This window comes from Anomaloglossus baeobatrachus, chromosome 4 (assembly GCF_048569485.1).
Source record: "Anomaloglossus baeobatrachus isolate aAnoBae1 chromosome 4, aAnoBae1.hap1, whole genome shotgun sequence".
Taxonomy (NCBI): Eukaryota; Metazoa; Chordata; class Amphibia; order Anura; family Aromobatidae; genus Anomaloglossus; species Anomaloglossus baeobatrachus.
The window spans coordinates 185,633,812-185,648,209 of record NC_134356.1 but is presented as its reverse complement, the minus strand read 5'-3'; the positions used below and the strand labels follow the sequence as shown (position 1 = coordinate 185,648,209).

At 45.6% G+C, this 14,398-nt stretch overlaps 1 long non-coding RNA gene across 2 annotated transcripts in view; it reads left to right on the top strand.

The window, feature by feature from the left end:
- The window catches only part of LOC142303331 (uncharacterized), a 160,329-nt gene that overhangs the window by 131,257 nt on the left and 14,674 nt on the right, over positions 1–14,398 (top strand). For both annotated transcript variants that reach the window (XR_012753011.1, XR_012753010.1), the window contains one exon: positions 2,386–2,538. This is a non-coding gene — a long non-coding RNA (uncharacterized LOC142303331). The remainder of the gene's footprint in view (positions 1–2,385; positions 2,539–14,398) is intronic.

Genomic DNA, 14,398 nt, shown 5'->3' with positions numbered 1-14,398 from the left:
GGGCATAGTGAGAGGGGGCGTGGCCTAGCGGGCATAGTGTGAGGGGGCGTGGTCTAGCGGGCATAGTGTGCGGGGGGAGTGTGTAGGGGGCGCCTGGCCAAACCATGCGGGGGGCGGGGCCAATAAGGCAATTATAGATATAGATAGATAGATATATATCTATCTATCTATCATCACAATATATCACAATTAGGTAATTCAATCTCAAACAGCAACATGATAAATGTTAGTGTCCTTATTTCCAGTATGTAAAAACCTGTCACCAGGTCAAAAATGGGCAGTTTTTTTTAAATTTCCACAGTTTTTTGTCTTTACATCTAAAAGTGTAAATAAAATACAGTATATCACAAAAGTGAGTACACACCTCACCTTTTTGTATATATATTTTTATATAATTTAATGGGACAACACTGAAGAGAGGACACTTGATGCAGTGTAAAGTAGTCAGTGCACAGCTTATATAACGGTGCCAATAATGTCTAAACCGCTGACAACAAAAGTGAGTATAGCAGTGAAAATGGACAAAATGTGTCCAAAGTGTTAATATTTTGTGTGGCCACCATTATTTTCAAGCACTGCCTTAACTTTCTCAGGCATGGAGTTCACTAGAGCTTCGCAGTAGTCACTGGAATCCTCTTCCATCCTCTATGACCACATCATGGAGCTGGTGGATGTTATAGACTTTGCCCTCGCCCACCTTCCATTTGAGAATGCCTCACAGATGGGTTTAGGTCAGGAGACATGCTTGGCCAGTCCAGTGCATTTACTCTGTTTCTTTAGCAAGGTAATAGTATTCTTGGAGGTGTGTTTGGGGTCATTATATTGAATACTACCCTGTGACCCAGTTTCCAAAAGAAGGAGTTCATGCTCTGCTTCAGTATGTCACAGTACATAGATCACAGGGTTTCTGCAATGAACTGTAGCTCCCCACAGTTGGCAGCACTCATGCAGCCCCAAACCATATGACACTCCCAACAAGCTTGACTGTAGACAATACCCACATGTCTTTGTACTCCTCATCTGATTTCCACCACACTTGCTTGACATCATCTGAACCAAATAAGTATATCTTGGTGTCATCAAACCACTGGATATGATTTTAGTAATCCACATCCTTAGTCTGCTTTTCTTCAAACTGTTTGCAGGCTTTAGAGTGCATCATCCTTGGAAGAGGCTTCCTTCTGGGATGACAGATATGCAGAACAATTTGATGCAGTGTGCAACATATAGTTGGAGCACTGACAGGCTGACCCCTCACCCCCGGAACCTCTGCTGCAATGCTGGCAGCATACATGCATCTATTTTGAAAAGATCCTTCTTTGGTTAATGGTGATGAGGCCTGTTTTGAGTGGAACCTGTCTTGTTAAACCACTATCTGGTCTTGGCCACCATGCTGCAGCTCAGTTTCAGGGTGGTGACAATCTCCTTATAGCCTAGGCAATCTTTATGTAGAGCAACACTTCTTTTTTTTTTTTTCTCAGATCCTTAGAGAATTCTTTGCCATGAGGTGCCATGTTGAACTTCCAGTGACCGGTATGAGTGTGTGAGCGATAACCCCAAATGTACCACACCTGCTCCCCATGCACACCTAAGATCTGTAACACTAATGTGTCACAGGACACCGGGGAGCGAAACTGGCTAATTGGGCACAATTTGGCCATTTTTACTTAGAGGTGTACTCACTTTTGTTGTCAGTGGTTTAGACATTAATGGCTGTGTGTTGAGTCATTTAGAGGGCATACCAAATTTACACGGTTATATAATCTTTACACTGCCTACTTTACATTGTATCAAAGCATCATATCTTCAGTGTTGAACCATGAAGAGATACAGTATAGTAAAATGTTTACAAAAAAGTGAAGGGGGAACTCACTTTTGGGATATACTGTACATGGTGATAGATATTGTGCATTAATGTGGCAAATTCCCCTTCCACGATAGGTAAATGAGTATGATTATGGTAATTTTTGTCTATTTATACAACATAAGAAGAAAAGGAGTTATTATGGTTATCCATCGATAGATCTGTCTATATCTCCATAACCACTGCAAGATCTATTCAAGGAGATCTGTGCTGAAGAATGAAATAAAGATGTAATTGTTCTGATATATGTTGTATTAAGCCCAAAATACCATTTGTGAGGCTGCAGACAAGGTCACTAAGTTTTCCACAATAATCTCATATAGCAAATGAAAATGAAAGAAATTTGTTACACTCATAAGATTTGATGTTGTGTGTGTCAAATCGCTGAAAAAGTGCATTTACCAGGTCAGAAGAAATATTGCCAGAAAATATACTTATCTGTAAATTACCATAACTAAACAATTTTAGATGTGGCTTCAATATAGACTTTCTAAGCAAGATACTGTTCTGTTGAATCCCAGGGGAAGAAAATCAAGAGGAGAACAGAGACAGGATTGGAGAAATCTGGCACTTGATGGACACAAATAAAAAGCATTAGCAAACAGCGACGTCTCAGCCTAAGAAGTGCCGTGCTGTAATAACTGGAGAGGATATGCAGAGAATTGGAATGTCAGGTAAATGAGAGCGGAGGATGGGACTCATCACGACAATATCAACACTGACGTATGCTATCGCCAACAAAATCTTCCATTTTGTCAACAATTACGGATCAAAAAATAATTACAGGTCAAACGCAATGTGTACATGTGATGCTATCATAAAAGCAAAAAGGTATTTCTAGGATATAGAAATAGAGTTACGCATATCAGTAAGGCAAAACCAAATTTATATTCTTTTACACAATAAAAACTTCTACTGTATTAAAGAATATATCTTTTATCTCGTGGCTCTATACTTTGAGAGTCATTGTTTCTTCATTAGAGCAGCTCTGTCCGACCTTGATTTTTGTGAGATGAGTTGACGTTTTCCTTGGTGCCAGTTTGTTGCATAGATTATCTATTTTCATTATTTAGGAGGTAGGATGAATACAATGCAACTCACAATAACAATTGTAATATGGTTTTCAATTGTTGTTTTTTTTTTTTAATGCCATGCACTGGGTTGCTTAAATAAATGTGATAACTCTGTAATTTAGCATGCTATGATCATGGCTATACCAATTAAGTGTGACTGATAGTTGGTTCTGCCAAAATTAGAGAGGGCGAGGAATGTGATCCTAGAACGCTAAATGTTTTTCTTTTTTGTCTCATTAGGTAGCCGTGATGAAGATATTAGCAAGGCACAGGATTACTATGACTTTGCTAAAATATAAGGTTCAAAGCCAAACAAAAAATAGGGAAGAGTAATGATTGGCGAGCACTAAAATGCTCAAGTCAAGCAATTTGTAATGCTCAAGTAACAAGCATAATGGAAGTCAATGAGAAACTTGAGCATTTTTCTGGTAGACCCCCCTGGAGATCTGGGGGGTGGGCAGGAAAAATCACTGAAATTGAATGGGAACAGCATGGGGAAGACTCATGGATGCACCTCTGACTCCCAAGTTACTACTGGGGACAATGTTGGCACAGTATTACACAACTTCTGCGGACTGACAATAAAACATTCCAAACCGAAGATAACATGGATTTTACAAGAAAAAAATGTTAGGAAACATTCTTTCCTGTATAATGAATTGTATATAAGGCAAATTTAACTAAAGAGTAAAACAGTCTCCTCCACCCCTTAGTAGAGATGAGCGAACCGGTCCCGGTTCGGCTCGAGGTCGGTTCGCCGAACGGAGGTCCCGTTCGAGTTCGGCTCGTCGAACGTTCGACGAACCGAACTCGAACTGCATAGGAAACAATGGCAGGCAATCACAAACACAGAAAAACACCTAGAAAACACCCTCAAAGGTGTCCAAAAGGTGACAAACAACTCACAACACAACACAAACACATGGGAAAGTGACAAGGACATATACTCATGCGAAAACAAAACAGCTGGACAAGGAAAAAGAGGAGGACACACAGATATAGGCATGGCACGCCCTTCTAAAATCATGTAAAAAACCGCAAGGTGACTTCAAGCGTAGTCTCCCTTTTTTTCCAAAAATTGGGCCCCACACACACCCACCCATTCAGTGGCAGCACTTGTGCCCTAGTTGTACACTTCACAGCTAGATTTGCATCAAGCACATTCAAAAATACGCTATTCTTAATCGTCCCCAGGATGACACCGGGGTAGGTAGCAAAGTCTTTCCTGATCCCAGCTCTGTTCATCTTGGCTTCTTTTAAAAACACATCAAGCAAGGGTTACTCCAAGCGGAGCCTCCCTTTTTTCCAAAAATTGTGCCCCACACACACCCACCCATTCAGTGGCAGCACTTGTGCCCTAGTTGTACACTTCACAGCTAGATTTGCATCAAGCACATTCAAAAATACGCTATTCTTAATCGTCCCCAGGATGACACCGGGGTAGGTAGCAAAGTCTTTCCTGATCCCAGCTCTGTTCATCTTGGCTTCTTTTAAAAACACAGCAAGCAAGGGTTACTCCAAGCGGAGTCTCCCTTTTTTACAAAAATTGGGCCCCACACACACCCACCCCTTCAGTGGCAGCACTTGTGCCCTAGTTGTACACTTCACAGCTAGATTTGCATCAAGCACATTCAAAAATACGCCATAATTAACCGTCCCCAGGATGACACTGGGGTAGGTAGCAAAGTCTTTGCTGAACCATGACTTGTTCATCTTGGCTTCTTTTAAAAACAATGTAAGCAAGGGTTACTCCAAGCGAAGTCACCCTTTTTTCCAAAAATTGTGCCCCACACACACCCACCCCTTCAGTGGCAGCAGTTGTGCCCTAGTTGTACACTTCACAGCTAGATTTGCATCAAGCACATTCAAAAATACGCTATTCTTAACCGTCCCCAGGATGACACCGGGGTAGGTAGCAAAGTCTTTCCTGATCCCAGCTCTGTTCATCTTGGCTTCTTTTAAAAACACAGCAAGCAAGGGTTACTCCAAGCGGAGTCTCCCTTTTTTACAAAAATTGGGCCCCACACACACACCCACCCCTTCAGTGGCAGCACTTGTGCCCCAGTTGTACAATTCACAGCTAGATTTGCATCAAGCACATTCAAAAATACGCCATAATTAACCGTCCCCAGGATGACACCGGGATAGGTAGCAAAGTCTTTGCTGAACCATGACTTGTTCATCTTGGCTTCTTTTAAAAACAATGTAAGCAAGGGTTACTCCAAGCGAAGTCTCCCTTTTTTCCAAAAATTGTGCCCCACACACACCCACCCATTCAGTGGCAGCACTTGTGCCCTAGTTGTACACTTCACAGCTAGATTTGCATCAAGCACATTCAAAAATACGCTATTCTTAACCGTCCCCAGGATGACACCGGGGTAGGTAGCAAAGTCTTTGCTGAACCATGACTTGTTCATCTTGGCTTCTTTTAAAAACAATGTAAGCAAGGGTTACTCCAAGCGGAGTCTCCCTTTTTTCAAAAAATTGGGCCACACAGACACCCCATCAGTGGCAGCACTTGTGCCCTAGTTGCAAACAGGATGTTTTGATTTGCATTAAGCACATTCAAAAATACGCCATAATTAACCGTCCCCAGCATGACACCGGGGTAGGTAGATAAAGTCTTTGCTGAACCATGACTTGTTCATCTTGGCTCCTTTTAAAAACAATGTAAGCAAGGGTTACTCCAAGCGGAGCCTCCCTTTTTTCCAAAAATTGTGCCCCACACACACCCACCCATTCAGTGGCAGCACTTGTGCCCTAGTTGTACACTTCACAGCTAGATTTGCATCAAGCACATTCCAAATCCACAAGCATTTACTCTCCCCAGGGTGACACAGGGGTTGTAAATTCCTTCTGGATCCATGACTTGTTCATTTTGATGAACGTCAGTCTGTCCACATTGTCACTGGACAGACGCGTGCGCTTATCTGTCAGCACACACCCAGCAGCACTGAAGACACGTTCAGAGACAACGCTGGCAGCTGGACACGACAAAATCTCCAAGGCGTAACTGGATAGCTCTGGCCATTTTTCTAGATTTGAAGCCCAAAATGAGCAAGGCTCCATTTGCAAAGTCATGCCATCGATGTTCATTTGTAGATACTCCTGTATCATCCTCTCCAGCCGTTGACTATGTGTCAGACTTGTTGTCTCTGGTGGCCTTGCAAAGGAGGGTCTAAAAAAATTATGAAAAGATTCCATAAAATTGCTGTTACCAGCACCAGATACGGTCCTACTGGTACGTGTAGACTGTTGAAGATGACGAGACCATCCCATGTTTGTCAAGTTACAACTGGGAGATTCACTCCCTGCACCTGCACGGTTGTTTGGTGGAAAAGCGGATCTAAGATCGAGTAACAGCTTCTGCTGATACTCCTGCATACGTGCGTCCCTTTCTATGGCTGGAATTATGTCACAAAATTTGGACTTGTACCGGGGATCTAATAGTGTGGCAAGCCAGTAGTCATCATCACTTCTAATTTTGACAATACGAGGGTCATGTTGGAGGTAGTGCAACAAGAAGGCACTCATGTGTCTTGCGCAGCCATGCGGACCAAGTCCACGCTGTGTTTGTGGCATAGAGGTGCTAACCATTCTTTCTTCCTCTGACATCTCCCCCCAACCTCTTTCAACTGAAATTTGACCAATGTCTCCCTCATCTGCTGAGTCTTCCATGTCCATGGACAGTTCGTCCTCCATTTCTTCATGTCCTCCTGCACCTTCCTCAACATCTCGCCTGCTACCATGCGCCCTTGTTGATCCCTGTCCCCTATGCTCCCATGCCTGGCGCCTTGGTGATGATGAACGTCTGGACCTTGGTGATGTTGTTGTGTCTTGCGCATATGAATCCTCCTGTAGTTCATCCCCTTCCTGTTTTCGCACCCTCTGACTCCGAATAGTGTTTAGCGTGTGCTCCAGCATGTAAATGACTGGAATCGTCATGCTGATAATGGCATTGTCAGCGCTAAACATATTCGTCGCCATGTCGAAACTGTGCAGAAGGGTGCATAGGTCCTTGATCTGAGACCACTCCATCAGGGTGATCTGCCCCACCTCTGCATCTCGTTGGCCCAGGCTATACGTCATGACGTATTGCACCAGGGCACGGCGGTGCTGCCACAGTCGCTGTAACATGTGGAGAGTTGAATTCCAGCGTGTCTCCACATCGCATTTCAGGCGATGAACCGGCAGGCCGAAAGACTTCTGGAGCGATGAAAGTCGCTCAGCTGCGGCGCTTGAACGGCGGAAGTGAGCAGACAGTTTTCGTGCCCTGTTCAGAAGGCCATCTAGGCCGGGATAGTGTGTTAAAAATTGCTGCACGACAAGGTTCAACACGTGAGCCATATAAGGTATGTGTGTCACATTGCCCAGGCGAAGGGCCGCACCCAGGTTTGCAGCATTGTCGCACACGGCCTCACCAGGCTGCAGGTTGAGTGGAGACAACCATTTATTAAACTCGGACCGCAGAGCTGACCACAACTCCTCAGCTGTGTGACTCTTATTCCCAAGACATGTCAAGCTAAAGACCGCCTGATGCCGTTGCGCTCTGCTGCCAGCATAGTAATGAGGGGTGCGTGATCCCTTCTGCGCAGTGAGAACGCTGGTGGCCTGACCAGGCAGGCTTGGGGCGGAGGTGGAGGACCCAGATGAGGTGGAGGATGCAGAAGCAGTGGCGGAACTTGGACAGACAGAGGATTGACACACAAGTCGTGGGGACGGCAAGACTTGTGCAGCAGACCCTTCACCATCTATCACCATAGTTACCCAGTGCCCAGTGAGCGACATGTAACGTCCCTGTCCATGCTTACTGGTTCAAGTATCGGTGGTGAAATGCACCCGTTCACACACAGAGTTTCTCAAGGAAGCGGTGATGTTGTGTGCGACATGCTGGTGTAGCGCGGGCACACCTTTCTTAGAGAAGTAGTGGCGACTAGGCATCTGGTACTGGGGCACAGCGACAGACATAAGGTCTCTAAAATCCTGTGTGTCCACTAGGCGGAAAGGCAGCATTTCTGTAGCCAACAGCTTACAGAGGGATAGAGTCAACCTCTTAGCTTTGTCATGGGTCGCAGGAAGTGGCCTTTTATTTGACCACATCTGAGGGACAGAGATCTGGCTGCTGTGTGTAGACGGTGTTGAGTAGGGTGTCCCTGGAAAAATGCAGGTTTGTGAGGAAAGTGCAGGCGGAGACATGATGTTGCCTTCATCCAACGTTGGTGCTATCGATGTCTGAGAGAGCTGTACACACTCACTTGTTTCCCCTTCCAAACCAACTGACGACCTACCAAGCAAACTGCCTGTTGCGGTTACAGTGGTGGAAGTTGTGGGTGGAAAAACAGGTGTGACAGCTGTCCCCACAGTCCTAGAAGATGACGAGCGCGCAGATGCACTGGAAGGGGCAGGCGGTGGATGGTTCGCTCTGCTAGGCCGCATTGCAGCACGGTGAGCTTCCCACCGGGCCATATGATATTTATTCATGTGACGATTCATGGAAGAAGTTGTCAAACTGCTGAGGTTTTGACCTCTACTAAGAGAACCATGACAAATTTTACAGATCACATAATTTGGGCGATCTTTTTCTATGTCAAAAAAGGACCAGGCTAGGCAAGGCTTAGAGGCCATGCGACCTGTTGATCCACCCCGAATAATGCTCAGAGGCAGAGTGGTGGCTGAGGATGCAGTTGTAGACGTGCTACCAGTACTCCGACTCTGTCCAGGAAGGCGCAAGGTAACTTCGTCATCAGTTGCATCCTCCTCCACCACCTCTGTTGACCTCCTCGAGTGCCTGACTGTGGGTTGACAGTAGGTGGGATCTAGAACTTCATCATCAATTGTTGTGTTTGCACTCCCCTCCCCCTCAGACCGAGCCTCTTCTTGCCCTGACCGAATATTTAAGTTGTCATCCCAATCGGGTATCTGAGTCTCATCTTCATCAGTATGTTCCTCATTGTCTATAACCACAGGTGTTACAGTTTGTGACAAAGGGTCAACATTATGCTCCGAAACTTGGTCCTCACGGCCAGAATCAGAGTCACAAAGGTTCTGGGCATCACTGCAGACCATTTCCTGTTCTGTACTCACTGTAGCTTGGGAGCAGACCTCTGATTCCCAGGCTATAGTGTGACTGAACAGCTCTGCAGACTCAGCCATCTCAGTTCCACCATACTGTGCAGGGCTGATGGAAACTTCAGAGCTGGGAGAAAGCAAGTTTGATTGGGATGACAACTCAGAGGACTGGTGTTTTTTGGATGCGGTACTTGAAGTGGCTGAGAGGGCACTTGTTGGACCACTTGAGATCCATTCAAGCATTTTCCTTTTTTGGCCATCATCTACCTTTGTTCCTGTTGTTCGTGTCCGTAAAAAAGGGAGCACATCGGATTGTCCACGGTAAGTAGTAGACATCTTACTTTTGCTGGTAGATGGTCTATCTTCAGCAGATGATAATGGAGCTTTGCCACCTTCCCCACGGACAAAACCTTTTTTGCCTTTTCCACCACGCCTCTTCCCCTTTCCACCAGCATCTGTCATTTTGCCACTCATGTTGATTGCAACAAGATTGTGGACTGAAAATTGAGAGGTGGTGTAGATTGCAGTGGTGGTCTAGCTTTATTAACAGCAGAATAATAAAGAATAAATATCCCTGACAATGCAACTACGGCCCTTAAACTGGCAGCAAAAATTGCTAGTATAATGAGTTGTAGTGTGCAATGCAGGCAGAGGTGCTGCAAATGTCTTTGCACTAGTGGGACTATAGCAAAGTCCAATAGCCACGTTTAGGATGCCACTAGGTACACTGAGTGTTTGCTAGTATAATGGCTTAGTTATAATGAGTTGGAGTGTGCAGAGGACAGGAGGGTACAGTGCCAGGATTGTGGGGCTCTGGGTAGAGGAAAGGAAGCCTGCCTTTCTATTCCCTCCTAATAGGGAAATGCAGGGAGGAAATTCCTGACCTTTGCTACACAGACGCTGTCGCTGTTTTCAGGACCTGTCACCTATGGCTCTGACCCTACCGGTTTGAGCCCTTAAAAGGACTGATAGAAAGTGCTATCCCTATGCTGTCCAGCGCTGTGTATGGAGCGCATACAGCTGTATCGGCGATAGGACTCAGGACGGAGCTGCGACAGTGATGTCTGACACCAAAGACGCAGAAGAGATAATGGCGTTCTGGAGGAAAATGTCCGGTTTTATAATGCAGGGACATGTGACATGGACATCCTATCACACATGCCGTTGCTTCTCTGGCTAAAAGTCCACTTAGCTGTGTGTGTGTCTGGGATTGGCTGACATGCTGGCTCGCCCCACAAGACGCACGCGCTTAGGGAAGGAAGACAAGGAAAAAAAAAAAAAAAAATGGCGATCGCCATTATAGAAACAGCAGTGATCTGAAGGCGCTGTTCCCGCACACTATACACTGAAATGTCATAATAGTGTGATTCACAGAGTGACTTCCACTATTACAGCGGAAACCAAGCTAGGAATTAGCTGTTTTTTTGCTGCTAGAACCGTTCTCGAACGTTTCTAGAACTATCGAGCTTTTGCAAAAAGCTCGAGTTCTAGTTCGATCTAGAACAGGCCCCAAAATCACTCGAGCCTAGAACTGGAGAACCTCGAACCGCGCTCAACTCTACCCCTTAGGCTATGTTCACGCATTGTATTATTGCACTCTCATTGCTTTCAATGGTGAAAAAAATGCTACTGAAAGCATTGACATGCTCCTTCTTTCAAAAATACTGCATTTTTCCATTTTAGTCAGGAAACTAAAATTGTGTGCATTAGATCTAATTGTTTTCCCATTTGTGAAGAGTGGGACTCCTAGGCTGGTGAAGCCTATACAGTCAGTTCAAGGCCTGTTAAAAATTGAAAGAAGGGATTGTAATACATCCTGGAAAACGCATAGAGGATGTCTCAGAAATCATTCTTTCCCCATTTGGAAAAATTGAGACTCCTAGACTGGTAATGCTTATGCATTATGGGCAAGGGCTTCCAAAAATAAGGAGACTTTCAAATACATCCTGGAACACACGTAGAGTAGAACCTTGGAAAACATTTACATTTAGGAGTTGGACTTCTTTGGCCAACAACATGTAGTCGCGGAGGCCACTACTCAGACTATAAATACCACAACAATGACCTTCAAACATCAGATTCCAATTTTGCTGCAGCTTAGCTGGGTAGCAGTTCCTCTGAGCGGAGTCAGGGCATTAGGCAGCCCTGAGGCTTCAAAAAGATTAAAATTTGAGTTTCCAAGCAGTCGGCCCTCAATCATAATTTCTAGAGGGCGAGCACACGGCCCTTGCACAATTTTTGCAGGGCAAGCAGCCAGCACTGACTCATATTCTTTGGACGGCTAGCAGCCAGCCCTCTCTCAATTTTTGGAGAGCCAGAAGGCAGCTGTGCCGTTCCTGCAGCGGTTGAACCGCTTGGATCCGGAGTTGCTGTAGCTCGAGGGTCTCCGGACCTGGGAGCTTGCGGTGACTCAAAAATAAAAAGGGGACTACATACAGGGGGTTAGTTTTCGTGACGCCACCCGTGGTTCGTGGTGAAGTGGAGTACCGCCACTGCCGATGGGAGTACCCACGGGAGATGGAGTGAGACAGCCAGATGACGTTTCTTCCATGAGTAGGGGATGGCCCCGGGACTCCGGATGGTGGATGAGCAGGGAAGCATGGTACCAACCGCGCAGCAGGCAGGACGCATGGAGGGGGGGAATCAGCGTACTCACTCAGGCCGCGTGGATGTTGGTGCAACCAAATAGACTCTGACACATTAGGAAACCAAGTCTCTGGGTGCCACTGCCTCCCAGAGGGAGCTCATCCGGAAATCCGCTCCCATTGGTATTGATGGCTGTGCTGTCGATGGCTGACACTTTGGATTTCAGAAGGCGACAGGGGTTGGAAAGCCCTATTCCCCTCATTGTGTTGGTGCCTTCGATCTCTGAGCTCTGGGGGAAAGTTCATAAAGATACTATCCTCCACAGGTTAATTATCAAGCTACCCCCTGATCTAGGGTCCAGGACCCCGCTGTGCTCGGTACCAGTCTGGTTACTAGATATTCTGGTGCCGACTGTTCCCCAAAACTAAGTCTGGCCCCTTTCTCCAATACCCTGCGACCGGGTCTCCGACTCCTCCAGTCCCAGACCACCATCTGCGACCTAGCCAAAGTCTCCAAGGGAGCTACAACTCCCCTAGCTCCTCACACTCTAAGGGATACCACTCCACTGACTAAGTCCCTCCCACCAGTCTGCCTGACCCCTAGGCGGGTGGCCCTATTCCAGCTAGACAACCCACTGGAGTGCCTGACAGGGTGTGGTGTGAGGTGACTAGGATTTGAATGCTGATGGAAGCAATACCAAAGGTTAGGATCCCGGAACCATGGAAGGTGGGTTCTGCACCATAAGGAAAGGAGTGCAGTTCCCTGTGACATTCTGACTAGTCCAGGGGCGTCACACCGCCCTCACTAAGTTTTTATAGGACCAGCAGCCGGCCCTCACTCAATTTTGAGAGAGAGAGCAGGCAGCCCTCACTCAATTTTATAGGGCCAGCAGGCAGCACTCACTTAACTGACAAAGCTTTGAGAAATCAACCTAGAAGATGAGGAATGATGATTCCATAATCAGCATAACCATCCCGCTTCTGTGCCTGCTCAAACACTTGCTGCCCTAAAGGATTTTGAATATTGAGACTCCAAAATGTGTATCAAAGATGTGTCTTGTGGGTAGTGCCAGGCTTCTGAGAGGAACAGGCCTATACATGCCACTCAGGCAGGTTTTTTTTTAAAATTAAAATGCAGGGCCACAGTCTTGCATGAACTGTGCCTCCCTGCTCTTTTAATGCCCTATGTGGAGGGGGAAATTGATGCTACTATACTGCAGTCTGCCTGAAAGGATTTTGAATATCGAGACTCTAAAATGAGTCTCAAAGTTGTGTCTTGTCTGTACTGAAAGGGGTATGGGAGCACCAACCCTACACCTGTCTCTCATCTACCTTTATATTTCTTATGTCAATAGGCTAAGAAGCTAAGGGCTATGCTAATATAGTGGTACTGCACTGTAAAATGTATTTTTGTGGTTTTGGAAGCTTCTCAAACCCCCTAAAGCTGTTTTCGCTGCCTTACGTTTAGCCTCCCATTGAATTTAATGGCAGAAAAGGGGCGAGCCAGCACTGCTTGAGAGTGGCATTCAAACAATTAAAAGTGAAAATTCACATATTATTCCAACTGTATTATAATGCAAAACGAGATTTTTAGCAAATAATTGATAATTTTTTTTGAGCCACCCCTGCCACGTCATGGCAAATCTCAATAAGAGGGAGTCCAACTCTATATTTAAAATTTACATTGTGCCATGCGGCCTCCTAAATACATTAAAAGCAGAACCATGTTGAAGCAACATATATACCTGTAACATTTCAGAAGCCCCTTCCATGTTTTCAAGGATAGGCAACTGTGAATGAAGGCAATCCAGGTCCCAGCATGTGCAAAGAATGCCTCCTACACCGGGACAATGTCAGAACTGGCCCTCACAGAGCCAGACCCGGGTCCATGAATGAAGGCGGAACAGGTCCAAGTATAAGGTGCTTAATTAACAAAGCATGTGGACAAGGCAGAGGTGGTTGAATATAAACAGCCACCAATGTCTAATTTTGATAGAAGAGAAATTTTAAAACCCAACCAGGCATGCACGTCATGATGGGAGTCAACCACCAGACCAGTAAACAACAGAAAAGGGGGGAGCCATGACAACTAATGTTGGTGGCTGTTCACACTCACCACCTCACCCTGTTCCACAAGCATCATTAATTAAGCACCATTTACTTGGGCCTGCTCCACCTTTATCCATGGCTGCTGGTCTGAAACTGAGGGCCAGTTCTGACATTGTGCTGGTGTGTGTGGCCTTGCTGCATATGCTGGCACTTGGTCTGCCTTTATTTGCAGTTGTCTGTCTTTACAACATGGGAGCGGATCTGAGATGTCACAGGTATATGTGTTGCTTTTATATGGTTCTGCTTATTAAAATATTTAGGAGGCCATATGGCACAATGGTAACTTATACAATATAGAGTAGGACCCCCTACACCACCCCCTATACTTGAGATTTGCCAAGACGTGGCAGGGGTGGCTCAAATTATTGATCGATTGTTTGCGAAATATCTCATTTTGCATTATAGTACAGTGGGAATGAATTTGTGAATTTTACACTTTTTATTTGTTGCATGCCATGCATAGGCAGTGCTGGCTTTCCCCTCTCGATATTGAATTTAATGGGGTTTGGAAAGGTTCCATACAGGTTGAAAGTTTGGTTTAATAAAGGTTCGACGAAAGTACCACTTGTTCGGTTAGGCTCGGCCAACCGAACCTTGAGAAGTTTGCTTATCTCTCCTAGTGATAGACGGATCCAAACTGTAAAAGTCTAGATCTGCACGGGTTCAAAAGTACCCGTGCACCCGACTCCTGACCCAGT